The following is a 15,855-nucleotide window of genomic DNA, read 5'->3' as shown; positions in this document are numbered from 1 at the left end:
GTCGGTCTGTGAATGCGTGTGTCAGTGCCTGAGTGGGTGTCTAAGGGTCTGAATGGGACTGTGAGTGGTTGCACAAGGCTTTGAGTGGGTCTCTGAGTGGGTGCATGTCTCTGAGTGGATGCATGAGTGGGTGCATATGTGTATGAGTGGGTGTGTGAGTGGGAGAAATAAAAGAGAGACAGAAAGAGAGAGAGAGAGAAAGAAAGTGAGAGGGATAGAGATAGAGTTTTTCAGGCTTTGGTGAATGATTTACTTAGAAGAAGAATTTTCTCTACAATTTAAAATCAAAAATATAATTGTCATGTTTAAAAGTAAAACTAATTTGTACATAAAAAAAGAAGCGAGTCCAGCTAGTTTCAAACGCTGACTGCTCCATGTGAAGGTTCAGTGACTATCACACTGAGCTACAGGTTTTTTTTTTTTCTTAGCCCTTTTTGAGCTATCTGGGACATGGGAATCGGTCAATTATTATTCATTTTTTATTTATTTTTTTCAAATTTAAATGTTTAGTTTAAAAAAAATGTCCTTACAGGCTACCTGGCACTGCGGGGGAAGCCTCAAGGCTTCACTCACAGTGCCATTGCTTCAGAAAGCACAGAGCTGCTATAACAGCAGCTCCATGCTTGCTGAAGCATTTTATCTCTGTTCCATGATCATGTGCAGGGGACAAAGATTAAAGGTTCGGATTTTGACAGCGGGACCTGCTTTACAGGGTTTGCAGTAGCTTGGCTGTAGCTGCCAAGGCACAGCAAACAGCTATGTACTGAGGTTGGATACAACCGTGACATTGCAGGAGCCAGCCCTGGGGGATGGCAGTACTCAGGGCCATCTGTGGCTCCAAAAGGGGGGCTGCCTGTCCTCTCTCCAACAACGACATAGTCCCTGGGGATGGTGGTCCCCAGATTTTGGGGGTCCGTAACGGACCCACTTTACATTATTGATTATATGTCCCAGGTGTGGTAGTCCCCAGGACACAGTGAGGCCATGTGCCATCCTAAAAATTCAGAGTAGCTACAGGGTGTGGTGGTCCTCAGGGCACGGGGTGCACAGGCCCCCTGCATAAATTACATTCATCGCTCTGGGGAGGTGGTGGTCCCTGGAGCAGCAGAAGGGGGGCAGATGCCCCCTGAATATTAAAGTCATACCCTGGGGAGGTGGTGGCCTCCAGGGCAGCGGGGGGCACCGCCCCTCCACTTATTATTACCTGAATGCTATTGGGAGGTGGTGGTCCTAGGGCAGCAGGGGTCACGTGGCCCCCCTGCAGAAAACTAATAAGCCCCAGGGAGGCGGAGGTCACAAAGGCAGTAGAAGGGGTCCAGGAGGCCCCCACTTCATTACATGTAAGCTCTCGGGACATGGCTCGACTGGGGGCATGATAGTAAGAAAGCGCTGCATTCGTAATTGATGTTATGGTAAATCCAGGGATCCACCGCAACTCCGCCTGTAAAATAAAAAAAAAATTTTTTTGCTTTGGGGGGTTCCCCACCAGAGCTAAGGGGTCAAGGTGTTTGTGTGTTTTTTTATCGTTTTTTTGGGCACGTGACTTCAGCCAAGTCCCAAGATGGCTGACAACAGTTCAACAACTTCTGTTGTTGAAGTGTTATCAGCCAATCGGAACTCTGCACAACATCGGGAGGAATCACGAATCCTTCGTGCCCCTAGATAAACAAATTTGTTTTCCCCTTAATTTCTAAAAAACTACTGAACGGAATTACACCAAAACAAAAAAAAAGGTCGCTTTCTGGACCAGGGCCTACCTTCCTAGCATATTTGGTGTAATACCATCCAGTAGTTTTTGCACTATTGCTGTTCAAAATCCCTATGGAAAAATGAATGGGGAAAACTCCCTATGGAAAAATGAATGGGGAAAACGTGTTTTGGGACCGCACCCCCTGGACGGATCACCCCCTGGATGAATTACCCTGAAACTTTCCAGACAGCAGCTGATGGGACTGGCAATTTTTTTTTTTTAGATACTTAGGAAGATTCATCAAGCGGCGTCAAAGATATAGCCAAGTAAAACATGCTTTTTATATAGAAACTAGGTCCTAACTATAACTACCTTGTGGTGAGTGCCACTAGGCTTTATATATATATATATTTATATATATATATATATATATATATATATATATATATATATATATATATATATATTTTTTTTTTTTTTTTAAGAGAGATGCTCCAAACAAGCTATCTTCTTTATTTTTATAAATTCAAAACTTTCACAGCCAGCACTTGATTCACAGCTTCTGCCACTTTCTCAGGGCAGTAAGACAGGAAACACTCATATAATTAACCTTGAAACCATAAAGTGCCTGATTATGACCCTGATTATGACCCTGGCGGATGGAATGCTCTGTCACAAACATGAAGGATATTCCGTTCGCTGTATTACAAGTTCCATTATATCCTATGGAACTTGTAAACTGGCAGGTGGGATATCCGTCACGTTTGTGATGGAGTATTCTATCCACCAGGGTTGTAATCAGGCCCATAGGGTTCATCAAATTGACAAAATTCCATAACATTCTCTTGAAAGCAATAACTTAAATACACATATTAATCCATTCACCCTAGTATGTTATATACATTGTACTTGGTTCCATTACTTGAACCCCCTCTTCTTTTCTACCCTACTTCCAAAATAAAGAGATAACCCTTTAAAATCTATATGCACTTTGACCCTATTTGAAAAGTGTGGCACTTGCATCAAGCTCCTGACCACAGTTTAACTGGTCACCATCACAGCTATTTGCATATAATCATCATACAGTTTATATCCATTCATACCTGATAGATTCCTGATCATTTGCATTCACCAGATCTTTGTGAGTTTCAATTCTGAATCTTGTCTCCCTCTTCTGCTTTGGTTTCTCTGGCCTGTATAGATTCTAAAGAATTCATACCCAACAATTAGACTCCACAGTTCACATCTCCCTTCACTGCATCATTACTCCCAATCTACTCAACTGAATGAACTTACATCTCACTTTTTATATCTGTGTGTCACTCCTAATACAAGCACTTCACCATTTGAATCTTCCAATATCTGACCATGTTGCCAGTTCCTCCTTTATCAGCTTTACGTATGTATGTCAACACCAAATAAAAATACTTAACCCTATACTCTACCTTTCCATTGTCCATACCTCAGTCTCTGCAACCTTCAGGAAAAGTTTACAAATGACTCACCTCAAACACCCATGCCTCCAACTTATATATCTCTCTCATCAGTCCTTCAAGCCCATTGTATAGGCATTAGTCATAAATTCCCACAAGATCCTACTCCCAAACAATCTAATAAAATAAAATTAAATTACACTTCCTTCCACATGCACTTGTAACCAGTGGGACCAGATAGGGAGGCCATGGGCCCCCTCCCTGGTTCCTTTTTGGCCCTGGGGACCCCATCCCCTGGGGCTGGACCAATTCGTTTAGGCAGAGGGGGACTACACAGCCCACCTCCTTTGGCTGATTTTGGGCCCAAGCACCCCTGGGGTCCAGCCACTTGTTGATGGGTACCCTGGCCCTATCCAGGGCACCCAGTGTGCACTGTTGAGGACTACAGGTGGGGGCCTTAATGAGTCTGCAGTCTCTGCTGGATCCCTGCCCCCAGCAGAAGCCATCATTGTGTCTGCACACAAGGAGCAGCGGAAACTGCTGATCCTTGTGTACAGGAGTAATTCTTTCATCTGTTTTCCAGCCTGCTTGACAGCAGACAGGAAAACAGATGAAAAGTTCACTCCAAGTGGGCAGGAGCAGTTTTCAATGCTCCCACCGAGCGACAGTATAACAGCTATGTCCTGAGGGTGGACACCTCGAGACATAGGGGGCCGGCACCGGGGGGGTGGCAGTCCCCAGGGACATAAATGACCGAAAATGGCCTAGGAGAGGGGTTACACAGACTCTCCCCCTTTTCCTATACTGGCTTGGCCCAGGGAGGTGGTGGTCCCTGGGGCCCTCAGGGGCCAAGGAGGGGGGTCCACTCAGCCCTTCATACATATTGGCCTCACCGTTGGGAAGTATCAGTCCCCAGGGACATTAACGGCCTTGGGAGGGGGGGTCACATGCACCCTCCTATTCAACACATTTAGTAGTATTTGCCCTGGGACCTGGCCCACTGAGGGCGAGGTTTATTCAAGCGTGGGAGACCATGTTTTTTTTTTTTTAAGAATGCTTTTTGGCCCTGGGGGACCACAACACCGGGCCTAGGGAGTCAGGGTATTCCTAACCTGCCCCCTTCTTTTTGTTTGTTTTACTTTTTTTGGAGGGACTCGGCTGAGTCTAAGTCCTAAAAGGGCTGCCAACACTTTCTGGTTGAAGTGCTGGCAGACAGTCAGATCTCAGCATGAGATTTGTCAGATCAACTGAGGATCAGGGTCCCTTGATATGCTTATGTCTTTTTCATTTAATATTTCAATAATTACTAAATTGGTTTGCACCAAATCACAAACAGAGAGCTTTCTGGATGAAGATCTAGCTTTCTGCGAAATTTTGTGCAATGCCATTCAGTAAATCGGGTTGTAGTGGTGTCTATAATATCTATGGGAATTAACATTGGAACCACACTTTTTCGACCTCCCCCTCCCTTTTTCTCTGCCCCGCTGGACAAATCACTCTGAAACTTTCTATGCAAAACCTTTTGCTATGGGAAGTAGGTAATAACTATGACTACCTACTGGTGAGCACCAATAGATTATATATATAGATTACCCACCTCCAGTCGCCAGTAGGTTGTTACAGTTATGACCTATTTTCCATAGGAAAGGCACTTTTTGTTTTGCCAACAGCTTTGGCCCCGTTTGACGAATCTTCACAAACTTTTCAAAACTAGTACGACAGTCAGTTCAGGTGCTGTGTTGAAAGTTTTGGGGTGATCTGTCAAGCAGGGGATGAGAAAAATGGGTTTGTTCCAAAACGCTTTTCCCCATGCAATTTCCATTGGGATATTTAGACATGACTACAGCCTAAACCGCTGGACGTAAGTACACCAAATTTGGCAGAATTATAGCTTTTGGTCCACAAAGTGCCCTTTTTGTGATTTGGTATAAATCTGTTTAGAGGTGTTTGAGATATTAAAGTACAAATTGTACATCTGGGCAGAGCCTAAGCACAGATCTCATGCTGAGCTCTGATTGGCTGTCAGCACTTACACCAAGAAGTGCTGGCAGCCATCTTGGGAAAGGGTGATAACATATTTTAGTTACAGTGTAAATCATGTGTTGATGGCGCCATACTAATTTTAAGAACTGTGGTGTGTGTGTTAAGGTGATTTACTATGTGAAAAAGCATTCTGCTCAGATTTTATGAATCATGTTTGAGAGAAAACTGTTTTCTCGTGTTTTTTTCACACTGCCTTTCTCAGCCATTTGAGAAAAAAGTCTCACATTCTCAGTTAAACATTTAGTTCCAGCAGCCCGTCAGTTAACTTCCTGTGTTCTCTGCAACCTACCAGAGTGCTCTAAAGAACAACTAGAGCGGTAACAGTCTACTTATGACAAACATGTGGCACATCTACGCAATCTTGATTCAATCAAACTGGTAAAACTTAAAACATTTACTATAGAAAGGAACAAAATGATGGGGTTCATTTTGTCATTGAAATTATAGTTAATGCTATAGAATGAAAAATTAGGACATGTTTTAAATAGGTTCTCAAATATCTTCCTCTTCTATTTGATTAAAACATTCCAGCATGCAGACTGAAGCAAGCACTTTGAACACCAGCCACAGGCTGCTACTTCACTCCCTGGTGATCAGCAGCTTTACTAAAGTGTCCTAATGAGCAACTAGAGTCCTAAAATTCTGAATTTATGCCAAAAGTGTGGCACATCTGAACGCCACCTTGATGGAATCAAAGTGAAAGACTGAAAGCATTTTCTACTGAGGATACTGCAATAAATCAGGAAATTAGGGTGCTTTATAACAAATATGTCTCCCAAGATGTCCAACAGAGAAACAAAAGCCCAAATTTAGCACAAATATCACACAGATGTAGCTCAAGTACAGCCCAATGACAGAAGTGTCTGATTGAGATCTTTATGGTAATACCGCTGCCACGCTCCCTGAGGCAGTGCCAAATACTCTGTCAAGCTCATGGTGTTCGACTGCCGTATTTAGATCTGTAGCTGTTTAACCGCTTCATACATCAATGGAAAGTACTCTGTTGCTCTAGCTGCATCCTGCAGCCAACGTGACGGACTCCACTGTTGGCAAGTATTTTCGCACTGACTGCATTTTGAAAACACAGTCGTGCTGGTGGTGTTCCAAAGGCGGTCCAGTGACAGCAGGACTCCATTGCAGGACCCGTTCAGCATTGGACTATGGCTGTTTCTACTGGATGGATGTTAGCAGCCCACATCTGATGTATATTGGACAAATGTGGACACCTGCAAAACACACTATAAAACACACTACATTTCAGACTATGGTGCTTTGTCATTCCATTACTGCCCACCAATCTGAGGACGACCTTGCCACTGAACAGCCACGTTATTTTCTTTTTTCACTTCGCACTCTGTATCTTTCACTTTTTCATTTTTTCATTACTTTTCAAATCACTGTAGGGGCTCTGGTATATTTAAATTTTGATCACAATGGTAGGGAGGAGGAACCCACATTTTTTCAGAGACACTCATGGTGGAGGAAATTATTAGAGTAGACCCACAATTGTTTGGAGCACAGGTACAAAATACTACTGTAGCTCAGGAAAGGCAAATGTGTAACAGAGTAGTCAACAGAGTGAATGCTGTAGCTAACAATCTGTGCACACAGGAGGAAATTAGGAAGAAATGGAATGACCTGCAGGGTGGAGTCCATTCCCTAGCCTCCAAGCTTCACCTGGAAACCCAGAGGACTGGTGGTGGTTCCCCTACCCCCCCATTACACCTCTTTCCCTGGGAAGAGAAGGTCTTGCAGATCCCACTTCCCAAAGGCTTGACAGGAATCCCTGGTGGAGTGGGGACTGGTAAGCTACACCTATGTATGTCTCACTGATCACAAATGGAGTCCTTGCCCTTAACATAGCTGTTCAGAATGTTTCTAGACATCTATCAAAACATATATATTGAAACTTCAGTTTCAAAAATATCTTGGGTTATCCAAATCAGTAGCAGCATGGTTGTTTCTCCCTATTTAACAATTAACAATACAGGGAGTGCAGAATTATTAGGCAAATGAGTATTTTGACCACATCATCCTCTTTATGCATGTTGACTTACTCCAAGCTGTATAGGCTCGAAAGCCTACTACCAATTAAGCATATTAGGTGATGTGCATCTCTGTAATGAGAAGGGGTGTGGTCTAATGACATCAACACCCTATATCAGGTGTGCATAATTATTAGGCAACTTCCTTTCCTTTGGCAAAATGGGTCAAAAGAAGGACTTGACAGGCTCAGAAAAGTAAAAAATAGTGAGATATCTTGCAGAGGGATGCAGCACTCTTAAAATTGCAAAGCTTCTGAAGCGTGATCATCGAACAATCAAGCGTTTCATTCAAAATAGTCAACAGGGTCGCAAGAAGCGTGTGGAAAAACCAAGGCGCAAAATAACTGCCCATGAACTGAGAAAAGTCAAGCGTGCAGCTGCCACGATGCCACTTGCCACCAGTTTGGCCATATTTCAGAGCTGCAACATCACTGGAGTGCCCAAAAACACAAGGTGTGCAATACTCAGAGACATGGCCAAGGTAAGAAAGGCTGAAAGATGACCACCACTGAACAAGACACACAAGCTGAAACGTCAAGACTGGGCCAAGAAATATCTCAAGACTGATTTTTCTAAGGTTTTATGGACTGATGAAATGAGAGTGAGTCTTGATGGGCCAGATGGATGGGCCCGTGGCTGGATTGGTAAAGGGCAGAGAGCTCCAGTCCGACTCAGACGCCAGCAAGGTGGAGGTGGAGTACTGGTTTGGGCTGGTATCATCAAAGATGAGATTGTGGGGCCTTTTCGGGTTGAGGATGGAGTCAAGCTCAACTCCCAGTCCTACTGCCAGTTCCTGGAAGACACCTTCTTCAAGCAGTGGTACAGGAAGAAGTCTGCATCCTTCAAGAAAAACATGATTTTCATGCAGGACAATGCTCCATCACACGCGTCCAAGTACTCCACAGCGTGGCTGGCAAGAAAGGGTATAAAAGAAGGAAATCTAATGACATGGCCTCCTTGTTCACCTGATCTGAACCCCATTGAGAACCTGTGGTCCATCATCAAATGTGAGATTTACAAGGAGGGAAAACAGTACACCTCTCTGAACAGTGTCTGGGAGGCTGTGGTTGCTGCTGCACGCAATGTTGATGGTGAACAGATCAAAACACTGACAGAATCCATGGATGGCAGGCTTTTGAGTGTCCTTGCAAAGAAAGGTGGCTATATTGGTCACTGATTTGTTTTTGTTTTGTTTTTGAATGTCAGAAATGTATATTTGTGAATGTTGAGATGTTATATTGGTTTCACTGGTAATAATAAATAATTGAAATGAGTATATATTTTTTTTTGTTAAGTTGCCTAATAATTATGCACAGTAATAGTCACCTGCACACACAGATATCCCCCTAACATAGCTAAAACTAAATACAAACTAAAAACCACTTCCAAAAATATTCAGCTTTGATATTAATGAGTTTTTTGGGTTCATTGAGAACATGGTTGTTGTTCAATAATAAAATTAATCCTCAAAAATACAACTTGCCTAATAATTCTGCACTCCCTGTATGTAATGTCAGATTGTGTGCTCTCCATGGATCACACCTTGCATTTGCCCAGCCCCTAGCTTTATCTCAATGTAGACTGCTTTACTTCACAAAACAGATTCCAAACTCCATCCATGTGCACATGAAGGTATAGCTTGTGAGTGGCATCTTAACCTATTCACATTATACATATATGTGTATACATAACAAAAATGTGTGTTTATTTTCACTGTAGTAATTTACAGAGGTATGTGCTACTTTTTCACAAGTATTGGCAATAGTGTTTACAAATCTCTGCAACTATGATGATGCCCTGCTTTTGTCTCTGCAAAACAATAGTGCCATGTGATGTAGACTAACCTCCCTTTCCTTCCACATATGCACAAGAGTCAAAGCTGTATGTAGTTGCCATTCACCATTTCATGGTATGTATTAAAATGTCATATCCTGTGTTGATCCAGTAGGTTGCTACCTTCTTGTCACTAAATGTACTTTAGCTACTTGCTTGCATAAACCATAGTTTGTGGATTCAAAGGTATCCAATCATTTTCAGTGGCATGCTGGTTATAAGTAGTATTGATAGACAATTTACTTTGCAGTGTTCATATCATGACACATGATATTTAATCCCATAAATTGAACCATGGCTTGTTTTTGAGACTCCTAGGTCTTGAGGTGGCTCAGTTCACAATTCACCTCTCTACTGTGTGGAGGTGCATGTCTGGTACTTGTAATGTGCACTTTCTAAATAAAATTTTACATATCAGGACATCTCTCCATCATTGTTACTGATGTTGTCATATGTGTACATTAACCTGCATGAGTAAAAAGTTAAAAATCACACAAAGGCCTAAACATTCCATTAATCATAAAATTCCTTTTTTTAGGTTGCTTTATTTGTAGCTGAAGACACATTTTCGGTACAGTGCAGACCTTTAACATCATTTTGTTTGTAATTCATATTAGGTCTAACACCCAGAGCCAGTGAACTACCCTCTGCAATCAAAGACACCTCCACTCTAGGCTGGGATCAAGCCTTTATTGAGAACACCACTCCTGCAAGTCCAGATGATGAGGGGATGCCTGGTCCATCTGGTCTGTCTGGGCAGACAGCCCCAATGAGTCATACTCAGCCCACAACTACACCTCCCACCCAACCACTACAACAACTCAGGCTATGGATATTTCCAGTTCCTGTGTCCAAAAGAAGACAACTCCCATCTTGTGCCCCCAAGCCCTAGCTACTGTTGAGCAACCACCACTGCCACTACCTCTTGTTGTGCCAGTACTCAGTGGGATGGGCCACATTCCCTCAAAGGCATAGGGTAGTGGGGCTAGGGATCATGGGAGAAAATCAGTGCGCCAGCTAAAGTGAGGCCACTGGCATCATTGTTACCCAGACCACCATTGATGAGTCTTGGGATCACTACAACAATCCCAAAATGCGACGGGGCAAGTCCTAACAGAAATCTGGAACCTTAAGCAGGTGCAGAGGGAGCACATTGCTGAGTTGCAGAATCACACCTCCAATTCGTGCTTCTTGACTGAGGGGATATTTGACATTTATTATCATATGTGCAGGGCTTTTCCTGTACCACTTACCTCTGTCTGTGTTTCTTTAACATCATGACAAAATACACCTTCCTGGGCTACAGACAGGGAGGCCCTGCCACAATAGTAAACTGCTCCACCCACCCAAGTCCCTGCACCTGTCCCCCCTCCACCCCAGTAAGGGACATTCATCCAGACCACCATGAGAGGATGGCAATACCTCTAGCACCACCTCCAAGAGGCACCAGACCTAATTTCCTCCAGTGTGTGTCTACTATTCACTCTGTGGACTATTCAAAGGACACATTTACCTTTTTTGAGGAGAGTTGTATTTTGTACATTGGATTCCAAACAATTTGTGCTAAAAAAAAAATATAGTTTCATCCACCATGATGGATTTTAGTTTTTTAATTCTTGTTCTTTTTCATTCTGGTTTAAAAGATATTGCATTCATGTTGTTGTTCAAAACAAATGCACATAAAACAAAGTCAAAGACTGGTGTAGTATTTATTGTGGTAATTCCATTTCTATGTTTTTCCGTACACTGTCATTTTTTTAACTTGTAAAACAATATGATTCAAAAACAAAAAACAGATACCAACTTGGTTATATGTTTCCTATTTTAAAAAAAGATGGAAAAACAAACAATGAAACCACGATGCATTGCTGTCATACATTTGTACTCTGTCACAAAATCAAAGATGTTTTTCACAAACCACGCAGAACCCGAACAGTCTGTGCCATTTAGAATTTGACACTCTACAACCTTGACACCATGAAAAAGGAAATATATCATAAAACCAAATTAAATAGGCAAACAATTATTGATTCATGACTTCAGATGGAGCTAGACACTATGCCCTCACAATAGGAATCCTACATAAATATCACCAATAGTCTACATGACCATTTCAGGAGACTGTGGCAGTATCTGGTGCAGTGTCACAACTACCATTCAGTGGTCTGCTACAAAACATTATTTGAACTATGAGGAGACACATCATCAGCTTCCTACACTGAACACAAATTGAAGATATTGCCAGTGTGAAAGGAGACCAGTATGCTATGGCCTTATAAAAATAGGCCGATCTGCCCCTAAGGGGGGCAGAAATGGCCAACAGTAATGTGCCCCAATGGGGAGTGACCTTTGCTCAAGGGTCTGCTGCACCAAACAAAACACACACACACACATAGAAATCCCCAGTGCCTAGGTGGGTTTTGCCCCCCTTGGGGGCAGATGGGCCTAATAGAAATAGGCTAATCTGCCCCCAAGAGGGGCAGAAATGGTCTAATATAATATGCCCCCTGGGGGGAGTGACCCTTGCCGAAGGGGTCGCTCTTCTTATGTAAAATAAAAAAAAATGGTGTCCAGTGGTTTCTGTCCCCCTTGTGTGCAGATTGACCCAATGAAAGTAGGCCAATCTACCCCCAAGGGGGGCAGAAATGGTCTAATTTCCTGAAGAAAGGCAAGCCGCACTCACAAAGTTGCAGTAAATCCGGTTTATTTCCTTGACAGCATCGGACAAGTCCTTAATCTTTTTCATTCAAGACAGGCAATCCTGACGCGTTTCGGTCCTCCCAACCTTGTTCACAGGAATAATCTGCCAAGTGTATGCTGCAGCTGAGAGCAGAACCATATTGTTTGTTTTTAAATATGTTGTGGCCCCCTAGTGGACCCCCAAAAATCTTAATAATAATGTCTGCCATCAGTCACAAACAATCCTTGCCATGATGTAAATACTTTTCATGCGCTTTAAAAAAAAAAATTTCATTTGTCAAAAAAGGATCACGTTAGCAGTTAACACCGTTACACAATTTTGACCCTCTGTTGGATACCCTTTGATAGGTTACAAGTGCAATGCATTCTGGAGCTCGTGGTCCTCAGCATCCATTTCATAGCCCTTCAATGGGCGATATCATTATTTGAACATTTTCCAATTTTTTTACCAGTTCCTTTCTGCACATTTTGTTTCTGTACAGTGCATTTTAAGGCTGTTAGAACCCATTACCACAGTGATCCGTGGCGGCAGCCTTCGCCTAGGCTAGCACTCCTCACGCAGTCAAACAAAACTGGTCCTCTTTCTAGGCATATGGCGCTCTTTGCTGGCGGTGCGAACTTTGTGGTAGAACCAAACCGCTAATATGTTACAAACCCCTCCTGAAGAAAGGCAAGCCGCACTCACAAAGTTGCAGTAAATCCGGTTCATTTCTTTGACAGCATCTGACAAGTCCTTAATCTTTTTCATTCAAGACAGGCAATCCTGACACGTTTCGGTCCTCACGACCTTGTTCACGGGAATAAACTGCCAAGTGTATGCTGCAGCTGAGAGCAGAACCATATTTATTGTCTGTTTTTAAATATGTCGTGGCCCCCTAGTGGCCCCCAATGATGGTGAAAAAATCACAATAATAATGTCTGCCATCAGTCACAAACAATCCTTGCCATAATGTAAAATACTTTTCATGCGCTTTAAAATTTAAAAGTTCATTTGTCAAAAAAGGGTCACGTTAGCTGTTAACACCGTTACCCAATTTTTACCCTCTATTGGATCCCCTTTGATAGGTTACAAGTGCAATGCATTCTGGAGATCGTGGTCCTCAGCATCCATTTCATAGCCCTCCCATATCATTATTTGAACATTTTCCCATTTTTTTACCAGTTCCTTTCTGCACATTTTGTTTCTATGCAGTCCATTTTAAGGCTGTTAGAACCCATTACCACAGTGATCCGTGGCCGAAGCCTTCGCCTAGGCTAGCGCTCCTCACGCAGTCAAAGAAAACTGCTCCTCTTTCTAGGCGTTTGGCACTCTTTGCTGGTGGTGCGAACTTTGTGGTAGAACCAAACCGCTAATATGTTTCAAATCCCCTCCTGAAGAAAGGCAAGCTGCACTCACAAAGTTGCAGTAAATCCGGTTTATTTCCTTGACAGCATCTGACAAGTCCTTAATCTTTTTCATTCAAGACATGCAATCCTGATGCGTTTCGGTCCTCACGACTGTGTTCACAGGAATAAACTGCCAAGTGTATGCTACAGCTGAGAGTAGAACCATATAGTCTGTTTTTAAATATGTCGTGGCCCCCTAGAGGACCCCCATGATGGTGAAAAAATCACAACAATAAGGTCTGCCATCAGTCACAAACAATCCTTGCCATAATGTAAATAATTTTCATGTGCTTTAAGAATGAAATGTTAATTTGTCAAAAAAGGATCACGTTAGCAGTTTGCACAGTTACACAATTTTGACCCTCTATTGGATCCCCTTTGATAGGTTACAAGTGCAATGCATTCTGGAGCTCGTGGTCCTCAGCATCCATTTCATAACCCTCCAATGGGCGATATCATTATTAGAAAATTTTCCAATTTTTTTACCAGTTCCTTTCTGCACATTTTGTTTCTATACAGTCCATTTTAAGGCTGTTAGAACCCATTACCACAGTGATCCGTAGCGGCAGCCTTCGCCTAGGATAGTGCTCCTCAAGCAGTCAAACAAAACTGGTCCTCTTTCTAGGCATATGGTGCTCTTTGCTGGTGGTGCAAACTTTGCGACAGAACCAAACCACTAATATGTTACAAATCCCCTCCTGAAGAAAGGCAAGCCGCACTCACAAAGTTGCAGTATATCCAGTTTATTTCCTTGACAGCACCTGACAAGTCCTTAATCTTTTTCATTCAAGACAGGCAATCCTGACCCGTTTCGGTCCTCACGACTTTGTTCACAGGAATAAACTGCCAAGTGTATGCTGCAGCTGAGAACAGAACCATATTTAGTGTCTGTTTTTAAATATGTTGTGGCCCCCTAGTGGACCCCCATGATGGTGAAAAAATCACAACAATAATGTCTGCCATCAGTCACAAACAATCCTTACCATTATGTAAATACTTTTCATGTGCTTAAAAAATGAAATGTATATTTGTCACAAAAGCATCACATTAGCAGTTTACACCGTTACATAATTTTGACTCTCTATTGGATCCCCTTTGATAGGTTACAAGTGCAATGCATTCTGGAGCTCGTGGTCCTCAGCATCCATTTCATAGCCCTCCCATGGGCGATATCATTATTTGAAAATGTTCCCATTTTTTTACCAGTTCCTTTCTGCACATTTTGTTTCTATACATTCCATTTTAAGGCTGTTAGAACCCATTACCACAGTGGTCCGTGGCAGTAACCTTCGCCTAAGATAGCGCTCCTCATCCAGTCAAACAAAACTGGTCCTCTTTCTAGGCATGTGGCGCTCTCTGTTGGTGGTGTGAACTTTGCGGTAGAGCCAAACCGCTAATATGTTACAAACCCCCTCCTGAAGAAAGGCAAGCCGCACTCACAAAGTTGCAGTAAATCCGGTTTATTTCCTTGACAGCATCTGACAAGTCCTTAATCTTTTTGATTCAAGACAGGCAATACTGACGAGTTTCGGTCCTCATGACCTTGTTCACAGGAATAAACTGCCAAGTGTATGCTGCAGCTGAGAGCAGAGCCGTATTGTCTGTTTTTAAATACGTTATGGCCCCCTAGTGGACCCCCATGATGGTGAAAAAATCACAATAATAATGTCTGCCATCAGTCACAAACAATCCTTGCCATAATGTAAATACTTTTCATGCACTTTAATAATGAAATGTTCATTTGTCAAAAAAGAATCACGTTAGCAGTTTACACTGTTACACAATTTTGACCCTCTATTGGATCCCCTTTGATAGGTTACAAGTGTAATGCATTCTGGAGCTTGTGGTCCTCAGCATCCATTTCATAGCCCTCCCATATCATTATTTGAACATTTTCCCATTTTTTTACCAGTTCCGTTCTGCACATTTTGTTTCTATACAGTCCATTTTAAGGCTGTTAGAACCCATTACCACAGTGATCCGTGGCCGTAGCCTTCGCCTAGGCTAGCGCTCCTCACGCAGTCAAAGAAAACTGCTCCTCTTTCTAGGCGTTTGGCGCTCTTTGCTGGTGGTGCGAACTTTGTGGTAGAACCAATCCACTAATATGTTACAAACCCCTCCTGAAGAAAGGCAAGCCGCACTCACAAAGTTGCAGTAAATCTGGTTTATTTCCTTGACAGCATCGGACAAGTCCTTAATCTTTTTCATTCAAGACAGGCAATCCTGACACGTTTCGGTCCTCACGACCTTGTTCACGGGGATAAACTGCCAAGTGTATGCTGCAGCTGAGAGCAGAACCATATTTATTGTCTGTTTTTAAATATGTCGTGGCCCCCTAGTGGCCCCCAATGATGGTGAAAAAATCACAATAATAATGTCTGCCATCAGTCACAAACAATCCTTGCCATAATGCAAAATACTTTTCATGCGTTTTAAAATTTACAAGTTCATTCGTCAAAAAAGGGTCACGTTAGCTGTTAACACCGTTACCCAATTTTTACCCTCTATTGGATCCCCTTTGATAGGTTACAAGTGCAATGCATTCTGGAGATCGTGGTCCTCAGCATCCATTTCATAGCCCTCCAATGGGTGATATCATTATTTGAACATTTTCCAATTTTTTTACCAGTTCCTTTCTGCACATTTTGTTTCTATACAGTCCATTTCAAGGCTGTTAGAACCCATTACCACAGTCATCCGTGGCAGCAGCCTTCGCCTAGGATAG

Source organism: Pleurodeles waltl, chromosome 1_1 (assembly GCF_031143425.1).
Source record: "Pleurodeles waltl isolate 20211129_DDA chromosome 1_1, aPleWal1.hap1.20221129, whole genome shotgun sequence".
Taxonomy (NCBI): domain Eukaryota; kingdom Metazoa; phylum Chordata; class Amphibia; order Caudata; family Salamandridae; genus Pleurodeles; species Pleurodeles waltl.
The sequence above is the reverse complement of the archived record's forward strand: the minus strand, read 5'-3'. Positions refer to the sequence as shown.